This window comes from Panthera onca, chromosome E2 (assembly GCF_046562875.1).
Source record: "Panthera onca isolate mPanOnc1 chromosome E2, mPanOnc1 haplotype 2, whole genome shotgun sequence".
In the NCBI taxonomy this organism is placed as follows: domain Eukaryota; kingdom Metazoa; phylum Chordata; class Mammalia; order Carnivora; family Felidae; genus Panthera; species Panthera onca.
Window position 1 is genome coordinate 58,447,903 of NC_138353.1, and position 20,289 is coordinate 58,468,191.

At 59.0% G+C, this 20,289-nt stretch overlaps 1 long non-coding RNA gene across 1 annotated transcript in view; it reads right to left on the reverse strand.

The window, feature by feature from the left end:
• Positions 1–20,289, reverse strand: part of LOC145713240 (uncharacterized) — a 345,251-nt gene that overhangs the window by 133,472 nt on the left and 191,490 nt on the right. The window contains exon 2 of the long non-coding RNA XR_014136287.1: positions 14,392–14,941. This is a non-coding gene — a long non-coding RNA (uncharacterized LOC145713240). The remainder of the gene's footprint in view (positions 1–14,391; positions 14,942–20,289) is intronic.

Consider the following 20,289-nt stretch of genomic DNA (forward strand, 5'->3'; position numbering starts at 1 on the left):
AGGAGGCGTGGGGCGCGTGGGCCTGACCTCGTGGAATATGGAAGAGAGCGCGGGTGCTCCCCTGATGGGGACGGGCCTTCTGGGGAAAGTTCCAGAATCAGGGCTGGGCACAATCCTTCCGGGTGGATCCCCAGCCCAACTCAGGGTCTGGGCGTGACCTCACCCCCGACCACCGACGCGGCCCTGGCGAGCCTCCGGTTTCCCGTGTGACCTCAGCTTCCTCATCTCTAGAATGGGAGTAGAAACGATCCCAACCCAACAGAGCGCCGGGAGGAATCAGGGAGACATGCGTGGCCAGGGTCCGGGGCGCGCAGCACGGCAGGCACGCTTGAACCAAGTTTTCTAGAAGAAAGTGCTGTCGCTGCTCTCGCCTGCCCTCCGCCCCCCCGCCACGATTTCCAGCGGGGAAACTGTTAATATTTCATGAGGTTGTGGTGAGGCCGAGATCTGAATTCTCAGCCAAGGGAATCAAACTTAAAAACCCCAGGGGAAGGCAGTTCAGAGGCACCGACAAACCTAACACCCTCCCGGGAACTGTCCGCACGGGGCGCTCGGCCTCTGCCTGTAAGTGCGTCTCACCAGGTGACCGAGCCCCTGTGTGGCACGCGCACTTTGAGGACGGGAACACTTGGAGATGCCCAGGTCACTGTCAATCAGCTCCTGAGGCTGCTGCCTGGAAGAAGCAGCCTGGGGGCGGGGAGATAAAAATGCAGGGGTGGGGACAGATCTCTGGAAGGGGACGAAAAGACGACTGCTCAAGACTTCAGCTTCTCTGTTGGGCACTTTGTTTGGGCCTCAAGGCTAATCAAACACAATGCCTGGAAGCACCTCTGGCTTACCAGTCGTGATCGTCCCACTCTGCAGATGAAGAAACTGAGTCCAGAAAGGGCGAGCCACCTCGCCCAGGGTGACAGCTAGCCAGAAGGGGTGGCAAGGCTCAGAGCCGGAAAGTTGTCTGATAGTTAGCGAAGCCCTCACCTCACCAACCCCCAGGCTCAAGGGCTGAAGCAAAGAGCTAGAAAGAAGCCCCCACCCCCTGGAATCGGGGCCAAACGGCCCCAGTGCCACCTGTCCCCAGGTCCCTAGAGGGGCCCCGGATACTGCGCTCTGAAGTCCCACCGGGAAGTCGAATGAGCCAACCAACAAACAAACACCAGACCTGTCCTTGACATGATGTGGTGCCGAAATCCGGACGGGACTGCCCGCGGGGTTCTGCGGGTGACACCGGGCATGCCTACTAGAGCGGCCCCAAAGCAGGGGCCGTCGTGGGCTGTCACACCTTCCCAGGGCCAGAGGGAGGAGGTGACTGCTGCCTCTCTCGGGCGTAAAAGTAAACAGGGGAGGGTCTTCTCTGCAAAGCACCTCATTTAATTACACCCGTAAGAACTGGAGAGCAAGCCTTGTCCTGGGGGGACGGCACTGCCCGTGGAACCCACCCACAGAGACCGGACCAGCTCGCTCACGGCTCCAAGCCCGCCCGCACCCCAGCAGCTGCGCTCCACACCCGCAGGACGACAGCTGTGCGGTCACTGGCGACACAAAGAGTTTTTAAATGCGGGAATTCTAGCGTTAGTCAGGATACGACAGATTTTATTATAACCTCACGTGGATCTTCCTACCTGGCCCCAGAAAAAGAGGTTGGTGCAAGGATTTTTCTTTTTCTTTCTTTCTTTTTTTTAATGTTTATTTACTTTTGAGAGAGAGAGAGAGAGAGAGAGAGAGAGAGAGAGCAGGGGAGGGGTAGAGAGAGAGGGAGACACAGAATCCGAAGCAGGCTCCAGGCTCCGAGCTGTCAGCACAGAGCCCGACGCGGGGCTCGAACCCATGCACGGTGAGATCGTGACCTGAGCCGAAGTCGGATGCTTAACCGACTGAGCCACCCAGGCGCCCCTCTTTATTTTTAATATACCTATTCTTAGCCTATTGTCGTTCAGATGTAAGCAAGAGCTATTGTGTCGCTCTTCCCAGAAAATATTTTAAAGTGTTGATCGGCTGAGAGGACTGCCTTTTGTCTCTCTCCTTCCGTCACCACCACTTTTTTCTGTCTGGAATGTGGATGCCATGGATGGGGCTCCAGCAGCCTTCTTGGGCCGTGAGACCTCAAAAAAAAAAAAAAAAAAAAGTTTGCCAAGTGGAGAAGAAAGACTTCTGAAGACCTTCATGGGGCCAATAGCCAGATCACCCATCTTTTGGACTTTTACCCTAATGGCAAAAGCAATAATATTCCAAAAGCAAACTACCTGAGCTTAAATTCCAACCCTGTTGCTTCTTGCTATGGTTGCCATTGACCACAGGCAAGCCATTTTAAATTCTCCTTTGCCTCAGTTTCCTTGTCTAAAATACGGGGATAATAACATTACTGACCTCACAGGATCGTTACGAGGATTCGACGCATATGTGTACATTGGCAGTAGTAAAGCTATACGCACACGTGTTTATTTTTTACTTTTTTTTTTTTTTTTTTACGCACACGTGTTTAAAGAAATACAATACCCCCCACCCCAGGGGTGACCTACAGAGACCATCAAATAGCTCCTGCTTCTTAGACTCCTGCACGTTCCTGGGGTCTTTTTTTCTTCTGCCGCTTTTTTCCTGAGCTTGGCTTTCCATCTTTGTGGCTGGTTGTTGGGCTGGGCCCTCTACAGCGAGTTCTCTTTCCCTAAGTCGACCACGCGTGCAGGGTTCACCCAACACAGCCCTCAAGCCTCTGCCAGCTCTGTGTCACTGCAGACGGTCAAGGTTGCCAGGACCAAGCGTAGGAAGCCTCTGCCATCGTCAGGCTGGGCGGGCCCACTCTCGGAGCCTCGTTCGTGCATTCGTGGAGGGCTCGGATGAGTTCATCACCATGCACGGTCTGGCTGAGCAGGCCTGCCGTCACCACCCAGGGCAGAGGGAGTGCCCCTGGGACAGACTGCCACCTCTCAGGCGGGGTCTTCCCCACCCGGACCCCATCTCCAGCTGCCGGCTAAGGTTCCTTCTCATAACATCCCCGCTTTGGCTGCCGGTGACAGCAGGCGCCCGGGTCTCCTTTTGCCGAGAACCAAACCTTCCCGGCAACTCAAGGAGCTAGAGCTGGGCAACATCCAGGGGCGGGGGGGGGGGGGGGGGGGGGAGGGGTGCTTCTGGGACATTCCCTGAGTCTCGCATGGGGCGGTCCTAAGTGTGGAAGTCGCCATGAGTCTGTGAGTCCTTCACTTTTGTTTACTTCTTAGGAGCATCTTCTATGGAGGGCTGGTCTGGGAGAGCCTTGGTGCCTGAGAAAGGCGGCCAGATTTCCTGGGGACTGTTTTAATTTGGGATCCTGCCCAAGAGATGCAGAGACAGAATTTAAGTGAAGTCTGTTTGGTTGATGATCCCAGGAAACATCATGGGTGAGTGGTGAAGGGAGACGGGGGCAGAGGGCGGCCCGCAGAGGGCGGGTCATTGGGCCACTGAGCTCAGTCCTGCTATGGAGACTCTGGGACCCAGTGTACATGAGTGCTCAGTTACCCCCGCAGAGGCAGCTGGGTATTTATCAAAGGGTTCCATTGCCAAGAGAGATGGAGAGAGAGAGAGAAAGAGAGGGAGATAGAGACAGAGAGAGGGAGATAGAGAGAGAGATAGAGAGATAGAGAGAGATATAGAGATTGGAGAGATAGAGAGAGGGAGATAGAGACAGAGAGAGGGAGATAGAGAGATAGAGAGAGAGATAGAGACATTGGAGAGATAGGGAGAGAGAGAGAGAGAGAGAGAGGGAGAGACTGACTGAACACCCAGGACTTCTAGATCGCTGTGCAGGCAAAGACCAGAGGCAGCCCCAGGAGAAGGAAAGCTGGGCAGGTGCACCCTGACGTGGTGAGGGTGAAGGGGTCCAGGTAGGTGGGGTCTGCGATGGGGACAGGTGGCAGGAGACCAGGGAGGGGCAGTGAGACCCATCCATTCTAACCTGGGACACGTCCTTCGGGACACGATGGTAACAGCACAGAGCACATTTAGGGCCCTTAGTCGGCAGAAAGGAAACCAAACTCTGACCGCTCGAGGTCGGCTCCCGCAGGGGATTTCTTCTTCTGTCGGAGGGGAGGGTTGTCCTGGTTTGTGAATCCAAAGTCTGGAGCCCAGAGCTCCAGCTGCCTGCACATCCTCACCCGCAGCCCCGGCTCCCCCGGTTCAAGGCCACGCCTCTGTCCAAGGTGCAGGCACGGGAGAGGTGGGCCCCTCCCCGCGGGCCTTCGCGCCCACCCGCGTGCTTGTTTGGTGACGGGCCGGGCTCCCCTGTGGCCGCACGGGCTCCAGTAGGGAGGGGCTGCGAGGGGGGCTCCGAAGCAGTGGCAGGCTCACGGCGACAGTTTTTGGAACAAAAGAATGGTGAGTGAGGGCGTCACACGTGCACCTTGGCCTCAGGCGGCCCGCCCCCTGGAGCCCTCTGCAGAAGGAGTCTGTGTTCACATGAAGGTGAGAGAAGCCAGAGGGGCGGGAAGCTTGTCTGGTCTGTGTCCGGATCCCCTTGAACTGATGGAGGCCCTTGCTCCCGCCCCGCCCAGTCGTACGGCAGAAGGTTCGCGGAACGGAGACAGGTGTTGGCTCCGCCTCCCCAGCCCCTGGACCAGGTCCCCCGATGGCCCTCCAAGCAGAGGCCAGGTGTCCCCGGAGCAGCCACTGAAGACTCCTCTCCAAGCGGAGCCCGTGAAGTAAAACGACCAGCCCAAGGTCACTGACCACGAAGTGGCAGGGCCAGCGCTCCAGCCGCGAGAGCCCCGTGGCCCCGTCTCCACTAATGGGCTCTCCCTAAACGGCCAGCTGCGGAAGCGGAGGTCAAGGCCGGGCTGAGGGGCCGGTCGGGCTGCCCAGGAGGGGTGCTGACGCTCCCCTGTGCCACTGGTCCCCCTCCCTCTGGCATGAGCCAAATCAGAGGGGCGTCTTACACCCATTGTATGGATGATGAAATGAGGGCCCTCAAACCTAAGTGGCCCCCCCAGATGACAGAGCAGGGGCGGAGGGGAGTCAGGGTCTAAACACAGGGCTTCCTGACCAGCCAGTCACCCTCAGACCTAGCCCGTCCGGGCACAAAGTCAGCCTTAAAACTCGTGACCCTTTTGGAAGAAAGAGCCGCTTTAGAGACAGGAGGTCACTGAGTGTTTTGTCCTCCCTGGCACGTCAAAGCAAAGTGAACTCAACACAGCTCCGCAGCAGGGCCGTGAAACACGGCAACCTCTGTCCAAGGGGGGGCGACAGATTGTGGCTCCTTTACGGGCACGCCTGCGGGGAGCCCCAGCTGGGCCCCACTCTGCTCCCCAGGACCGACGTGTCAGCCGGGGGCCGTCTGCCTGGGTCTCTTCACGATGGATCCAGGTGACCCTGGCTCCCGAGGAAGGGGGCCCACGGCGCGGAGCCACCGGGCCCGGGGTGAGAGTTCCCGGTTACCGCCAAGCTGACCCGTCCTGTCTGTGGAGGCCAAATGTGTCCTCAAGACCCGAGCCCGGGGCTCTGTCCGCCACCACAGGGAGAACTTAGCATGAGGCCCAGAGAGACAGGCGCCCTGCCATTTACCAGTCCTATCGCTTCTGCATAACCCCCCCCCCCCCAACCAGGGCTTCGGTGCCCTTGTCATAAAAGAGCTCCTTCCTCACAGCTTGCTGGGGGCATTAAATGAGCTAATAGGTACAAAGCCCTTGGAACAGCAGCTGGCTGATAGGAAGGCTGTGAGGAGGCTGGAGGCCAGGCAGCCCTTTTGCAACCACGAGGCAGACTGGCTCCGACAGCAGGGCCATCCCACTCTCCCTCGACAGTCTTGCTGTGGGAGACCAAACGCTTGTTAGTTAGCTGAGCTTGTACGAACAGCGCTCATTTGTTTCCGATAAACATGCCGAAGCCAGGCTCGTCCTTGTCGAGGGCTCGTCCTTGTCGAAGAGAACTGGCTGGGGTTTGAAAACCGGCGGGGATCGTGTGGCGTGTGTAGAGGCCGGCCTGACGGGCAGCGCTGAACTGCTGTGCGGGGGGACATGTCACGCAGCTCACTGGTGACCTTCACGATGAGCCCGACATCTCGTTGCCTGGAAACCACAGTCCCCACACTACAGCTCCTTTCCGTGTCGCTGTGGAGACGAGAACTTCTGCAGGCTCAGTGCTCGGGGCCAAGCCCTGGTTCCACTCTTTGCTGGCAACGACCTTGGTCTTTGTGCCTCAGTGTCCTCATCTGGGAAACGGGGATGATCATTATCGCACCTCATCCAGTGTTGTTAGGATCTGATGAGTTAATCCGTGGAAACACACGGAATGTCAGCGCACAGTAGGTGCTCAGGCGATCTTTGCTTCAATGTGTTGCCAGCGGTCTGTGCGGTGATGCGCCCAAGGCCACCCTGCCGGGAACTAGATGAACCCCAGTCTGAGTACCGCTCCCCGCCCCCGCCCCCGCCCCCGGCAGCCAGTGAGTCTGAAGGTCCTGCTTCTCCACTAAAGCACCTGCGGCCTCTCCCCGGACTCAGGGCTGCTTCCAGCTCCACCTCCATCTACATCTGTGGCTTTTTTAAATGTTCATTTATTTTCAAAAGAGAGAGGGACAGCGCATGAGCCAGTTAGGGGCAGCGAGAGAGGGAGACACAATCTGAAGCAGGCTGCAGGCTCCGAGCTGTCAGCACAGAGCCCGACACGGGGTTCGAACCCATGAACCGTGAGATCAGGACCTGGGCCGAAATCAGGCACTTAGCCGCCTGAGCCACCAGGCGCCCCATAGAGTTGTGGCTTTGGCCAAGTGTCAGCCCCACCTGAGCCTCAATGACCCATCTGTAGACAGATCAGGTCATTCCCGGAGGTGTTCCAAGCACCGAACGCACACTTTTCCAACAGAAGGAGCAGCACCCTCCAAGATGGGCCACGACCCCATGCCCCGTCCCCCGCCCCCCAGGCAGCCTTGCTCTCTTCCTACTGAGAGGTCAGGCCTATGTCCCCTCCCCCTGAATCCGGGGCTTTGGGACGCTTCGTTCGGTTGAGTGCGGTGGGAATGCCGCTGCGCCTTCCGAGCGAGGCCAGATCACGGCACCGCGGGCAGCTCTCCCGGGGTCCTCTCGGGACACTGGCCCTGGGGGAGCTGGTTATTGCTGGAGACACCCAACCCAAGACCACGGTGCCGGAGGGGCCACGAGTGCTCCAATCCACAGCTCAGCACGGAGATGCCCCAGGGAGAGGCCCCCAGCTGAGCCCTTCCTGTATTTCTCCCCGCAGGGCTCTGTCCCTGTAAACGTAGCACCCCGCCCCGCACCCCTGCGGCCTGTGGGGGGGGGGGGAGGGTGCACAGAGCACGCTGTGCCGGAGCCTTTGTGGGGGACGGGGCGGGGGGGGGGGTGGAGGGGCACAATGGAGAGCTGGGTGTGCGGAGGGGCCAGCAGCAGGGATGGGGGGTGGGGAGGGTCACATTCCACTCCTTTTGGGCACCAGGGCGGGTGCAGGGCCGGGACACACAGGAGCTAGCTAGCGAGGAGGGAGGTCAGAGTGACATCGGAGCCCCTGCCGCCTCCCTCCCCTGCTCGGCTTGCCACTCGGTCCCTCCCTCTCCCCCTCCTCCCCACTAAGGTGCTCCCTGGCCTCTGACACTCACTGCTCATCGAACACTCCCTTCACTACCCAGGAGATTCTCTGCACCCTTCACACTTCCTTCCTGCCTTCTCCCTCCACGTGGCCTCCCCTCCCCACACCCTCCCCCCACTGGCTATGGGGCACCCCCACCCTCCCAAATCCCCCGATTGCCCCCCACCTCCAGAGTCGGGCCTCAAAGGTGAAGGGGAAGGTCGGGGCTTGCTGGGGGAGGGGGTGGCGGGGCATCGCACAGTTGCGTCCTCCGGCTCCACGGGACAGGGGAGCCCTGGGGCCACCGCAACTGCCCCCCTTAGACCACCTCTCACCGGGCAAGATCATTGCCAGCTTCCCTTTGGAATAAAAAGACCACGGTAGGGCGGTGGCCAGACTGAGCCTTGACTCAATCACCATCTGAGCCTGTGATAGTGAACATTTTAGAGTTGGGGACAGAAACGCCTAAGAGGAAAGAGTTAAAATTACGGAGAATCCCACTTTGTCGAGTGGGTGTTGTCCCTGGAAAGGGAGGGAGCCAGAGATGGGGCCATTGCTGGGGCGGGGGGAAGGGGGCTTGAGTTTCAGGTCAGAACAACACGGGCCGCAGTTTACCTGGCAGAGGTCAGCCCTCCAGGTTTGTTCTCCCAGAAGACGGACTTGGAAGCCCTGACTTTTCCCACACTGGGTTCTGGGGGCTCTCAGAGGAGGGGAGGGGCGTGGCAGCCACAGTATGTGGGACCTGGTTGCTCAGGGGTGTGGACCCCGGTGCTCCTGTTACTGGAGCCCCAGTGGTTGCAGAGCCCCAGGGGAGCCGGGAGCTGCCCGTGAACGTGCACCCTTCTCACCCACAGAACTGAGATTCCCTCGCCCTGACTTTGCTGGGAGGCTCTGCTTGATAAAGGAGCCTTGGAAGGAAGCGGTACTGGCTCCCCTAAGACTCAGCCCTCCTGGCCTGGGTCTGCGACAATCCGACAATCCCATGGGGGGGGGGGCGGGGCAGGGGACCTCCGAAGTCTCCCTTGGTCGCCCCGCCTGGAGCCCGGAAACTCCCCTGCTCTAGCTGCTTTGATCTGCTCCCTCCCACCCCCCAGGTGGCATCGGCTAGGGACACAGGACTTCAGAAATCGCGCCAGGGTCACTCGTCCTCGCAGCCTCCCAGAGCCCGTGGGCCCCGAGGTGCCCTTTGCCCGGGAGGCGGCGCTGAGCACAGAGAAACACACCGGGAGGGGACTGGGGTAGCAGTCCGAAGCAGTTTTCTGCTCCCAGGCCGTGAAGAATTACATTGTAGAAAAACGGAGAAGGTGGGGGGCGGGGGGGGGGGGGGGGGGGAAGGAGGGAATGTTCAAGCAATTACATAAAGTAATTTGCAAAACCTGCACATGCACAGGTCGCCCTGTTTTTATAAGGATGAGAGAAAATAAATAACAGCAGTAACAGTAGCTAATGCTCTCACTGCTCCTCCCTGAGGTGTGCGTGCGTGCGTGTAATTTGCACACAAAAATACCAAGACGTGAAAAGCTGGTACCTCCTGGTGGTGCACTTGGGTGTGCCTTTTCCCCTCCTTTTTGTGCTGCGGCACTTTCCGGATAGTCTACGACAAACACAGGGCACTTTGCAAACCGTTTCCATGATTCGTTTCTCAAGAATCCCGAAAAGTCGAGGCTCAGCAGCCCCCCTGCAATAGAGAGACGCCGACACGGGGATCGAAGCCCTGAAAGCTGAGGCCGGCCGTTTCGGGCCCGGCTCCCCTCCCGCCCCCAGGACCGGCCGGGTCCCGCCTGGTCCCTCCGCGGCGTTCAGCCCACTGCGGTCGGTCGGGCTTTCCTGGAGCAGCTTAGCGGAGGCCTCGGCGCGTCCCAGGTGCTCAATATGTGATGTTAAATAAAGCTTTTTCTAAAGGGTGTCTCACCACCTCCCCCAGCGGCATCCAAGCCCAACTCGAGCCTTCCCGCCTCTGAGATGGCCCTCTCCCTCCTGGACACTATCTGTTCCTCCGGGGGGAGGACGGCACACGACACGGCAGAGACCCTCTGGGACCGAGCCCGGAGCCAGAGGCGGTGCACGGCCCGTCCCACCTGGAAGGAGGGTGTGGGGCCCCCACATTCCGGGTGAGGGGACCAAGTCTCCGAGAAGCCCAGGTCGGCCCCCGAAGCCACACAGAAGCCTTCCCGGTCTCTGTTCCTGCTCCCCTCCCCGTCTGTCTTAATGGCGGATACGCTCTGCTCAGGAAGCTACCCTGTGCCACCGAATAATTACACTGTCGTCGTTGTTGTTGTTGTTGCTGTTTTAAGTGAATCGGTCGCCCAGCTCCGTTAAAGCCGGCAGGCCGCGGGGCCCCGAAGCCAGCACTGCAGACAGCCCGCACTGACAGGACCTGTCTGGATCTTAGCAAAACAGAGCTCTACCTCGGAGGGCGAGGGGCTGGCTTTAAGAATGTTATCATTTCACTGAAGGAAAAAACAGAAGAAGAAGAAGACAGGCCAAACTGTTTGGTCAGCAGCGAAATCAATTTATAAATGACCCTTCCCGTGTGTCCTGTAAACTTTCCCTTCTCCAGATTCTGAGGGTCTGGGTTCCGGGAACATTTTGTTTAAAAAAAAATCATACGTTAAGTAAAACGAGGAAAACGTTCTGTCGTCAACATCGTAAGCGAAGTGTACATTCCCCATGAGGTACGTGACTCATTTCCATAAAACTGTTCCCGGAGTGTTAATGCGTGAGTCCCGAGGGCAGCCACTGCCACGCCCGGGGTGACCGTGCCACGTTGATGCAGAAGCAACCCGGTGGGTTGTAAGGGACCTCTGTGTACCTTGTGACAGGCACTGGGGGCTGGGGGCGGGGGGGAGGGAAGAAAGAGAATTACTGTGTGACTTCTGTGGGTCCTTAGCTCGGCCCGTCCCTCTCTCCATGTGCTCTCCCCGGGAGCCCCAGGGGCCCAGGCGCATCTGGGGTCCCGCTGGCAGTTACAGTTCGGGGCCAACGGCTTCGCAGAGAAGCCCTGGGCTTGAGCCCCAGCTCCGGCACTGGGGACCGGGGACAAGACCTGTCACGGGGCCAGACCAGGGCGGGGTGAGGGAGGCACTTCCTGCTAGCACCACGATTAAGGGGGCGCTGGAAACTCAGCCATCAAGACAGAAACTGTACTTCTATATTTAAAAAATTCATAATTAATGCAAAACCCCCACGACAAACAAAAGAGCAGAATTTTGCAGGAAGGACAGGACCTGACCCTCCCCTGCCCGAACCACCTTACTCGCCCTGAGCCAGACCCGTGTCCCGTCTCTGCTTACAGATGTCAGATTTTACTCTGCATGGATTTATTTTTGCATTCATTTAGACCTTTCTTCTTGACGCCTGGGTTTTTTCAGCACCTCCTTCAATTCTGGGCCTGAGGCGAGGGTTTCACTCCCCTCCCCTTGCCCCCTGCCCCCGGGACAGTCTCATCCTCCGAGCCTGGTGTTCTCAGAAACCCCAGCACCAGCCACGGCTCCCGGGGGTCTGCGGCCTCAGAGCGATGGTTTGTTTGCTCACCCACACGTGGTGTTGTGCGTTCACATGTGCAAAGACCGGGGTCAGGTCCTGAGACGCCGGTGCCCCCCGACCCCGAGCTTGCAGTGTGGCGGTGCAGACAGGACAGGATGTGGGAGGGACCCCAGTGGGGACAGGCCTGCCTGCAGCAGATATGACTGAGCAGACAGGAGTGCGTGCGGGGATCCACCCTGGACCAGCGGGAGCCCCGGAAGCCTTCCTGGAGGAGGCAACACTCTCCCAGGCCTCGGGGAACTTGACAAAGGGGAGAGACAGCACGTGTCTGAGATAAGTAACAAAACGATTGGCTTGAAGGAATCTCTGTGAGCAATGCCTCATGTCACTGAGGCAGAGGGAGGGCTGTTACAAGGTTCTGAGACGGTTCTGGAAGATGGACACATCCTTCCCTTTGCAGGGAATTTCTGTTTTCTTTCTGGCTGATGCACACGCACACGCGTGCACACACACACACACACACACACACACACAAGCCCCCAGCAGCCGCCTCTCCTGCCCAGGATCCAGGGGCCATGGTGGCCTTCCTGCCCCGAGCTCCCCGCTCAGGGGCACTTGCTGGCCGGTCACGTGCCCTGGGCCCTCCTTTCCCGCAGTCTCTGCTCTCTGCTGGTGTCCACCCCTCACCCACAGTGCAAAGGCACACTGAGCCAGGGCGTCTGCATGTTACCCGGGCCTCATTTTTAGGGGCCGTAAGTCCTGAACTCTCCCATAGAATTCTTAAATCCTTCCTGAGTCCCTCCTGCCTGGGGGCAAGCCCCCAAACCCAATCAGAGAACGCCGCCCAGAAAGTCAATCTGCTTGAGCGAAAACTAGACGCTCACACCTAACCACCCATCCCAAGGGTGAAGGAGCCCCGGGCAGCCACAAAGTGATCGAGGTACATGTGGACGTGGAGAGATGCCCGTGACGTCTACCGTTAGGCTGAAAAAAATCAGGCTCCAAACTCGCAGTCCAATATGATTCCAATAGCTTTTTCAAAGCGAGTGTTTATATGAAGAGACGCCTGGGGTGGGGAGGGCTGGGGGGCCGCCGAACGCTGCCCACACTTACTTAGGACGGGAAACTGGGAGGGGAAATTTTTTTTAAAAAATACATCTTTACGTGTTTTGGCAATCGAATGTTCTACACGGGCATCTGTTATCTTTGCACCAACAACAGCAAAAGCCCAGCTAAGCTGTTTGCATTTAGCACCGTGGGTGAGTAAGAAGGAGCTGATTTTCTAGGTAAATCCTGATTCTCTCTGGTAACAGAAGCCTCGTGATGGAGTTACCGGTCTCTGTTCGAGTTGCGCATTTCCTAACTGACCTGGACGGGAAGCCAGACGACTGGTTTGTCCCGAGGCACACGGACCCGATTTCTGTGTTCGTGCCACCCGGTGAGCGAGTGGCTGGCCACCGAGGTGCCACGTGGCTCAGAAAGCACTGCTCTGAATCTCGGAGCCTCTCTGCACATGGCGTCTGGTCATAGCGAACCCCGTGCAGGCTTAACCTCTTAACGCAAAGGTCCAGCTTGACACCCACTGAAACTAGACCTTCCAGAACCTCCACAGTTTAAAGGGGGAAAAAAAAGGCATTCTCTTTGTGCGTCTGTCGCTGTCTCCTTTCCAACCCTCTTCATTGCATATAATATCGGAGATGATTTAGAGGAAGTAAATCTTAAAGAGCAAGGTGCCGATGAAACATGTAAAATCGGGGCAAAGAGGGGAAGTCATCAGAACACGTCCACCGACTCTACAGAATCCCGCACAGCCGCTGGAGCGCGTCATAAAGCAGACTCCGAAACGTGTTTGCACAGTGCGTTTACCTCCCCACCGTGAGACCCCGGAGCGGTGGACTGACGCTAAGCATCTCCATGCGGCGGGTAGACCCCGGGGGCCGGCAGACGCCTGCCAACACTTGGCCGAACCCCCCAACAGATCCGTCTTTCCCTCGCCCCACACGTGCAGACACAGGCACGCACACGCGGCCGCCGCGGGCACACGCACACGTGTGCACACACACGCAAGCCCCGGCCAGACAAGCGCGTGTTTATGTCCGTGGTCAGGAGCATGAACAGCCCTCTGGCCCCACTCGGCGCGGGTGATTCGTGACCCTGGTCCGTCTGGGCCAACCTGGGGTGGGGGCCGGAGGCCCCCGGGGAGGCTGGACGCTGCCGGAGAAACGACGGCGGGGACGTGGCCCGTGGGGGGATGTCTTGATTTATCCCGAGCCCCGTTTACAGCCTGTCCATTGTGCACCGTGCCCCTCCCCCCCCCTCCCTGAGCAGGTCCAGCTGGAAGGAGACAGCGCTCGGAGCTCCGTGGGCGCAGACAGGACTAAAGTAAACACAGTGGTCATCGGCAGGCAGTTAGCAGCCTTTGGACAGATGATCAGCGTTGAGCTGGTGACGGACCACACACACGAGGCCCCCTCGGACCACACAGGCATCCGCCTGCCCGGCCTCTGCCTACGCCACACGCACACAAGGCTGGCCTCGCCTCACCGCGCCTTTCCCCCGCGCCACAGGAGATTTGGAGAAGCGTCTAGAAACGCCTGGATGTTGCAGACCCATGGCTGACCCTGGCGTTTCCAGGGGCCCCCGCTGGAGCCCCCTCAAGTCAGGCCCTGCGACAGAGACCACTGGCCGCGAGAAGCCGAGGGGGCAGGGTCTCGGGGTCACAGGCCCTCTGGGCCTTGAGGCCTCAGTCTCCCCCATCTGTGAGCTGGGGCGCTCAGAGCAGCTGGTGTGCGGGGTGTGTGGCTCACGGACCCCTCGGGCCCCCGTGTGACTCTTACTGTCCCCCAGCAAGTGGCCCACATCCCGCTGAGGCCGGTGCCCTGAACACTGGCCACCCTTTACCAGGCGGCCGCCGTCCTGCCCCCACCCAGCTCCCAGCGGGCAGTGACCTCTGCAGACCAGTCCCTTCAGGTGACCCTCAGACCCAGAGGCCACCTGGCACACTTGAGGCTGTGTCCTGAAAGCCCCACCCAGTGGGACGCCCCTGGGGAGCGCTCGCTAACGGCTGTCCCCCCCCCAGCACGTTCGCAGAGACCCTGCCCCTCTCGTGAGGACTCCCCCACTTCCGTGGGCTGGCACGAGGTGGGCAGGTGCCCTTCCTCTTCGGGGCCCCGCTTTCAGACACCCCAGGGTGAGGCCCCGACCGCCCCGGGCCACTTTGCCATCTCCGGAGGGCCCCCGAATCCCAGGCCACCTCCCTAACGGGGAGCCAGGCGAATAAAGCCCCTGCCCGCTGGCCAAGGCGGGGCTGGCGGTGGTTTAGGCTCCAGACGCGCCTTGCAAGGGGGCCCATCTACTCAGACTCACCAGGCTCATCGTGGAGAGGTGTTGCCCCCAGGGCGATGGGGGGAGTGCAGGCCGAGGCCAGTCTCCATCCCGGTGACACCTCAGAGCACCGCTCGGGGGTGGGGTGTGTGGCCTCCGGCCGCCCACAGCACCATCTGCAGGCCTTGCTTGGGGCCGGCGGCTGACCGGGGCCATCTGTCTTCATTACGCGGGTTTATTTGGGGAGGCGAGCGATGGGGGGCTGTCATGGCTGAGAGAAGGCTTGATCTATCGGCAGACATGCTTTGAAGCTCCCTTCAAGGGTGTAGCTGTGCAGATCGGAGGGGGTCGGACGGCAGTCCTGGGCGCACCCCCATACAGAAGGGTCTGCAGGCCGGGGGCCCCCGGGGAGCAGGCCTCCAGGGGAGAAGCGGGCGAGAGCCGCGCCTTTGAACTCTGCTCTGCTGCTCTCTTGGCCTCCACCCACCGCCCAGGCCACTGTTCCTGAGGTCCGATGCGTTTTTAATGCCAGGAGAGGTCTCAGTGCGGCTCGAGGACGTAACGGTGAACATCAGGGCAGAGGCCTCGTAATCTGGAGGGGGAAGCACACAAGAGGCAGAGAAGGAAATGAGATTCTCAGAGAGTAGGGAGAACACAGGGGAAAACGGGGCTGGGATGCGGGGAGGCTGGGCAGGCGACTTCCCGGCTGGTGGTCAGCAGCCCTGGGCCCGGGCTCTGTCTGGATTTAGACCTCAGAAACTGCCTCCTGAGAATCCGTTCTCCATTACCACGGGTCATCCTTCAAGGTCCAGCTCCCTGGTGCACCAGCCCTCAGTGTCCTCATCTGCACAATGGGTATGATAAGGGTACCGAGCTCTGAGGACCGCAGGAGGTCACACACGAAGCCCCAGTGAGACCCGGAGAGCCGGCCACAGTGCCCATCCCCGCGGGGCGACCCTCCGTGTTCAGTCCGTGCGGGGCATAAACGCACGCTGGGGAAGATCTGCCACCCTGAGCAGGGAGGAAAGACGCCGTCCTGTCCCGACTCCTCCTCGGGATGGGGTGAAATTACCAGTGAATAGTCACAAGGGTAAGGGAGGCTTCCCACAGAGGAGGAACCCTGAGGTCACTTATTGCTAAAATGGGCAGGGCTGTGCTTTACAAAGTCACACAGAGGGAACGGACCGTATTAGCATGATAGAGGGAAGCCCTGGCCGGAGGGGAGAGAATTCACCGGAATATACTTTCAGGACCCGTGGGAGGGTGACGGCTTTCATCCCGGTGCCCAAGCTCGCTCGACCTTCCCTTGGGGCTGGGGTCCAGGCTGCATCCCACGCGAGGGGTGATCAAGGCAAGTCACGAATCTCCCTGCACTCATTCGGGAGAGGGGTCCAAAACCCCCGTCAGCAGGAGGACGACAAAGACGGAATTCTAAAAGTCGAAGCAGGTGCCTGATACAAAACGGGTGTGTCATCTTCCCATTCCCCTGGGTGCCCCCATCTCCCAAGTTTTCCTTTTCTTGTAAGACCACTAAGAGGTGACGCAGAGTCACTTAAACGCTGGAGAGATAGGCAGTGAGGACGCGGGCATTAAACTGAGGGTCAGGCCTTGTCCCCGGCGCCCGTGGAAGCAGATGAGGGTTCGGACCCGAAGCCAGAAGCACGCGCTCTGGGCCTGGCACTCCTTCCCCCGTGCAGGCCTTCGTGCACCCGAGGGAGCCGCGGGCCCGCCCAAAGCAGGGCCTGGGGCGGAGAAGGAGGAAGCACGGCCTCCAGAGAGGAAAGTCCCCGTGTCTTCGGGATCAAGGGCACAGCGACACCTGCCACTCGCTGAGCGCCGACTCTGGGCCCGGAGCCTCGGTTTACAGAGCCCTCAGGTGACCGGGCTCGGGACCCGCCATGCCCTTCGTTCACCGCTGCTGAACCTGGGCATCGAGAAACTGCGACCCTTCCCTGGCTGGGTGCCCGAGCTAGAGCTCCAAGCCTGGAAGGTTCGGCGGGGGTGGGGGTGGGGGTGGCGGTGGGGGGTCGTTCCCACTTCCCAGCAGATGTTCGGTGCCGAGCAGGCCATGAAACAAACCCCGGGTCCCCCCAGCGCGGGAATCACATGTGCCTGTCAGGGCCCAGCGCAAGCATAACACAGACCCTCCGCTCCCGACCTGGCATGGGAGGCGTTTTGACTCCCGCTGCGAAACATGAAGGTCGTGACCCACCGGCTTCCCCAGCTGCCCTTTCCTCACCAGGGGAAAATCTGACAACAGACGTGTTATTTATGAAGCTAATGCAATCCAGAGGCTCTCGGCGCACGGGAGGGAGCGGGAGAGAGCGCGGGAGAGGGGTCTGGCCCCACAGAAACCAGTTTCACTGGCTGCATCGTGAGCAGGACGCACACAGCAGGGCGGGGACGAGGCTCACCACGACCGGCAGCCCGGTGGCCGAAGCTCCAACAACCAACACATCTCCACCCAGGGGCCGCAGGTCCCGGCACATTTTCCCGGGGCGGCCGGGGAGGCACGAGCCCCCTGGGGCGAGCGTTTCTGCGGGGCAAAGACGGTCAAAGCCTCTAGACTGCCACGTCATTCTCATGCAGGGACTTTGCAACGGGCTCTTCCTGCGAGGAAAGCTGAGTTGGTCGCTGTGTTTTTCTCCAAGGACATTTTTTTCCCCTCCCTATAAGTGTATCGTCTCCAAAGACTCGAAATGTCACGGAATCGACATCAGACAACGATTGGACGCAGAGATGCTCCTTTGTTTCTCCACGTTTCACTGGATGGGGATGACGAGCAGGCGTGGAAAGACACAGACGTTGTTCACACGGACCTGGTGTGACGCGGGCCCCCCCCACTCACTGGGTCTGTGATCCTGGTTGGGTCACTTGACATCTCCTTCGCTGGCGAAACGGGAGGGGACTGGGACTTAGCCGCACAAAGCGGGCTAATTAGACACGAGGACACAGATGTCCCGGCAGAGCCCGACAGGGAGCAGCCTACAGGCACTCGTGACTCTCAGTGTCACATCTCCGGCTGCAGACCTGTGACAAAGGGATCACACACACACATTATGGAGCTGCCTCTTGACAGCTGTGTGACCTTGGGCAAGTTACTCAACCTCTCTGCGTGCCTCGGTTGGTTTCCTGGTCTGCAAAATGGGGAGGACCTATGGTGGGGAGAAGGGTGTGAGTTAATAGATGCAAAGCACTGACAGCACCCCTGGGTCCTGCCTAACTGGCATTTATTGCTGCCATTAGAGGGAGAGTTGCCACAGCCACACCTTTAAAATCGCTTAAAACTGTTTCTTTACACACACACAAAAGCATGGCAAAAACAATAGCAACAAAAAGGGGAAACTTCTATTCTGATAAACCCCATTTCAAGGCACTTTAGTCACACGTCCGTGTTTTTCTGTCTTTTGTCACAAAACAGCCCCTCGAGCTGCTCGTCTCGCAAATACGTGGGCTTGCAAACAGGCTGCGTGTGGCCTGGGTGAGCTGTCCCCTTCGTGGCGAGGATCCCCGGCAGATCTCGACGGTCCCACATGAGGGGGCGCCTGTGTGCACGGGCAGGTGCCGTGTGGACGCGGACGCTGGGCATCACGGAGTCCACTGCGGGCAGCGTGTGTTTGGCTCCATATTTTTTATTTATTTAAAAAATGCTTCTTTAAATATTTATTTTTGAGAGGGAGACAGAGCACGAGCAGGGGAGGGCAGAGAGAGAGGGAGACATCGAATCCGAAGCAGGCTCCAGGCTCTGTGCTGTCAGCCCAGAGCCCAACGCGGGGCTCGAACTCACAGACCGCGAGATCGTGACCTGAGCCGAAGTCTGACGCTTAACCGACTGAGCCACCCAGGCGCCCCTGATGCAGCATTTTAAATGTTTTAATGAGCTCGCACCCATGTGCCCCTTGGACGGTCCCTCAACGCCAGGCGGTAAGGAGAGCAAACGGGTCCGCTCTCCCGCGTCCGGCCTCAGCCCAGTGCTCAGTCAGCAGGTGTCGTCTGTCTCTCGCCGTGGCAGTGAGTGGTCGTGACCTGCGTCCTCACGTTGAGGGAGCCACCCAGCCGTTTTCGGGGTGTGTGCCCCGTTGTTTCCGAGAGAGGACCCCGCAGGCCTGCCGTCCCGCTTCTCCTTGTGTGAGGCCGTCTTCCTCTGTCCTTCTGGCCCCGCACCTTGAAGGGACGCGCAGGAGCCTGGCTCACGACTCACGCCCCACGGTGTCCAGCATCCAACCTGCTGTTTCCTGGGGATTTTGGTCTGTGTGGAGCGGGGGCCGATCTCTGCTCGCAGCCGGGAACACAGGTCCTCCACCAGCGCCTGGCCGGGCTCTGCTTCCTGTTTACTTCAGAGAGAGAGGCTGGGGCCTGCGGGGTCTGTAACCAGCCCTGGGTCTAAAACCAGCCAGGCCCCATGAGCGGCTATCACCCCATCGGCCCAGATAGGCCGCGGGGCTCTGCCGTCCGTCAGCTGTCTTCTGTCGTCCTTGAAAGTTCCCTGTCCTGGAATGTCTTCTCGTGAGGTGGATCCGGCCCCCGTGGCACGGCTCACGGTTTCTGCAGGGCTCAGCTACGCGTTTCACCCTTATTTGCAAAATTAGGACATACATACTCTTTTGAAACGACTTAAAATTTCAGACTGAAAATTTCCAAAAGAAAACCATCAAAGGAGAAAGGAGAAAGGAATAATCGCCCCACCCCAAACCTCATCACCGAGAAATAACGCTTTGGTCAAATCTCATCCAACGTCTGTCTGCACAAATCATACCCATAGAGACCTGTGCGTCCTATGTGACAAAAAGGGGACGGACCCGACATGCGGCTGCTGGCCTGCTTTTGCTTCTAGCTCAGCGATAAGTGATTTCACAGCACTATCAACAGCACCGCACCTCGAATCTCCCTGGGTAAGCTCCCCAGGTGAGCAGAAGGCGCCCGCACGCCGAACACAGATGTGTCTCAGCAAGGAGTGACCGAGTTTCTGGCCACCAACAAGCTGCACGTGGGTCCCATTCCTGCCTCACACGGCGTATCACCTGACCCTCTGCCAATCTATCAGTCTGCCAATATCATAGGTAGGAACGAGGAGTTCGTGTTGCTTCTGTCTTAAAAATAAAAAAGTACTTTGCACATAGTTAGCAGCCACTTACGCACCTGTGGACTGGCACATCTATTTAAACCCCGGGTCTTTGGGCTGCAAATGACGCCTTCCAAACGTGGGTCCAGCCCCACCCCACACCTCCTTGAGCCGAGGGCTCGTCTCTTTCTCTCAAGAGACGGTCCTGCCTCTGGTGTTTGGGCGCTCCTGTAGATGGTGAGGGCGGGGGGCGGCGGGCTCACCACCGCCTGAGGGTCCGAGGGTTCCCAGCCCTGCCCGGGAACCGCGCTGGTCCCTCCCGTGAACAGCATCTCCAGAGACACAGAAGGCTAAGTAACTTGCTGAGGGTCGCAGAGCAGGACAGCGGCAGAGAGAGTAGCTGAGCTGTTTTCTCCAGCCTGTGGAAACTCACAAAGGACACGTGAAGCTGGTTAGAGACCTGACTTTCAAAAGAAAATACTTTCTCAAACTATAGACAGATCGATAGTTCCTCAAAATCTTCCTCAAAGCCTCTCCTACAGACGTTTTCTCTAGCTGCCCAAGGAAACGAGAGCCACTGTCCCAAAGCTGTTGAAGTGAGAGCCTCAGGCGTTGTGACCACAGCCCTGCTGGGTGCTGGGGCTCCCGGGAGGCAGGAGACCTGGCCCAGCCCCGAGGATGTCCCTGTTGACTCAAGATGTCGCCGGTCCACAAGGCAGAAGTGGCTACAGCATAATTTAATTGATACAGACCCAAATTAGGCCACGGCATTCATTCACCCTTATTTTCTTTCCCTCCGTGAGCTGCTTTTAGACATTGGATTTTCTTCCTGCAGAAACGCCTTTGCGCAAAACAGGGGTACACACGACGTTACAATG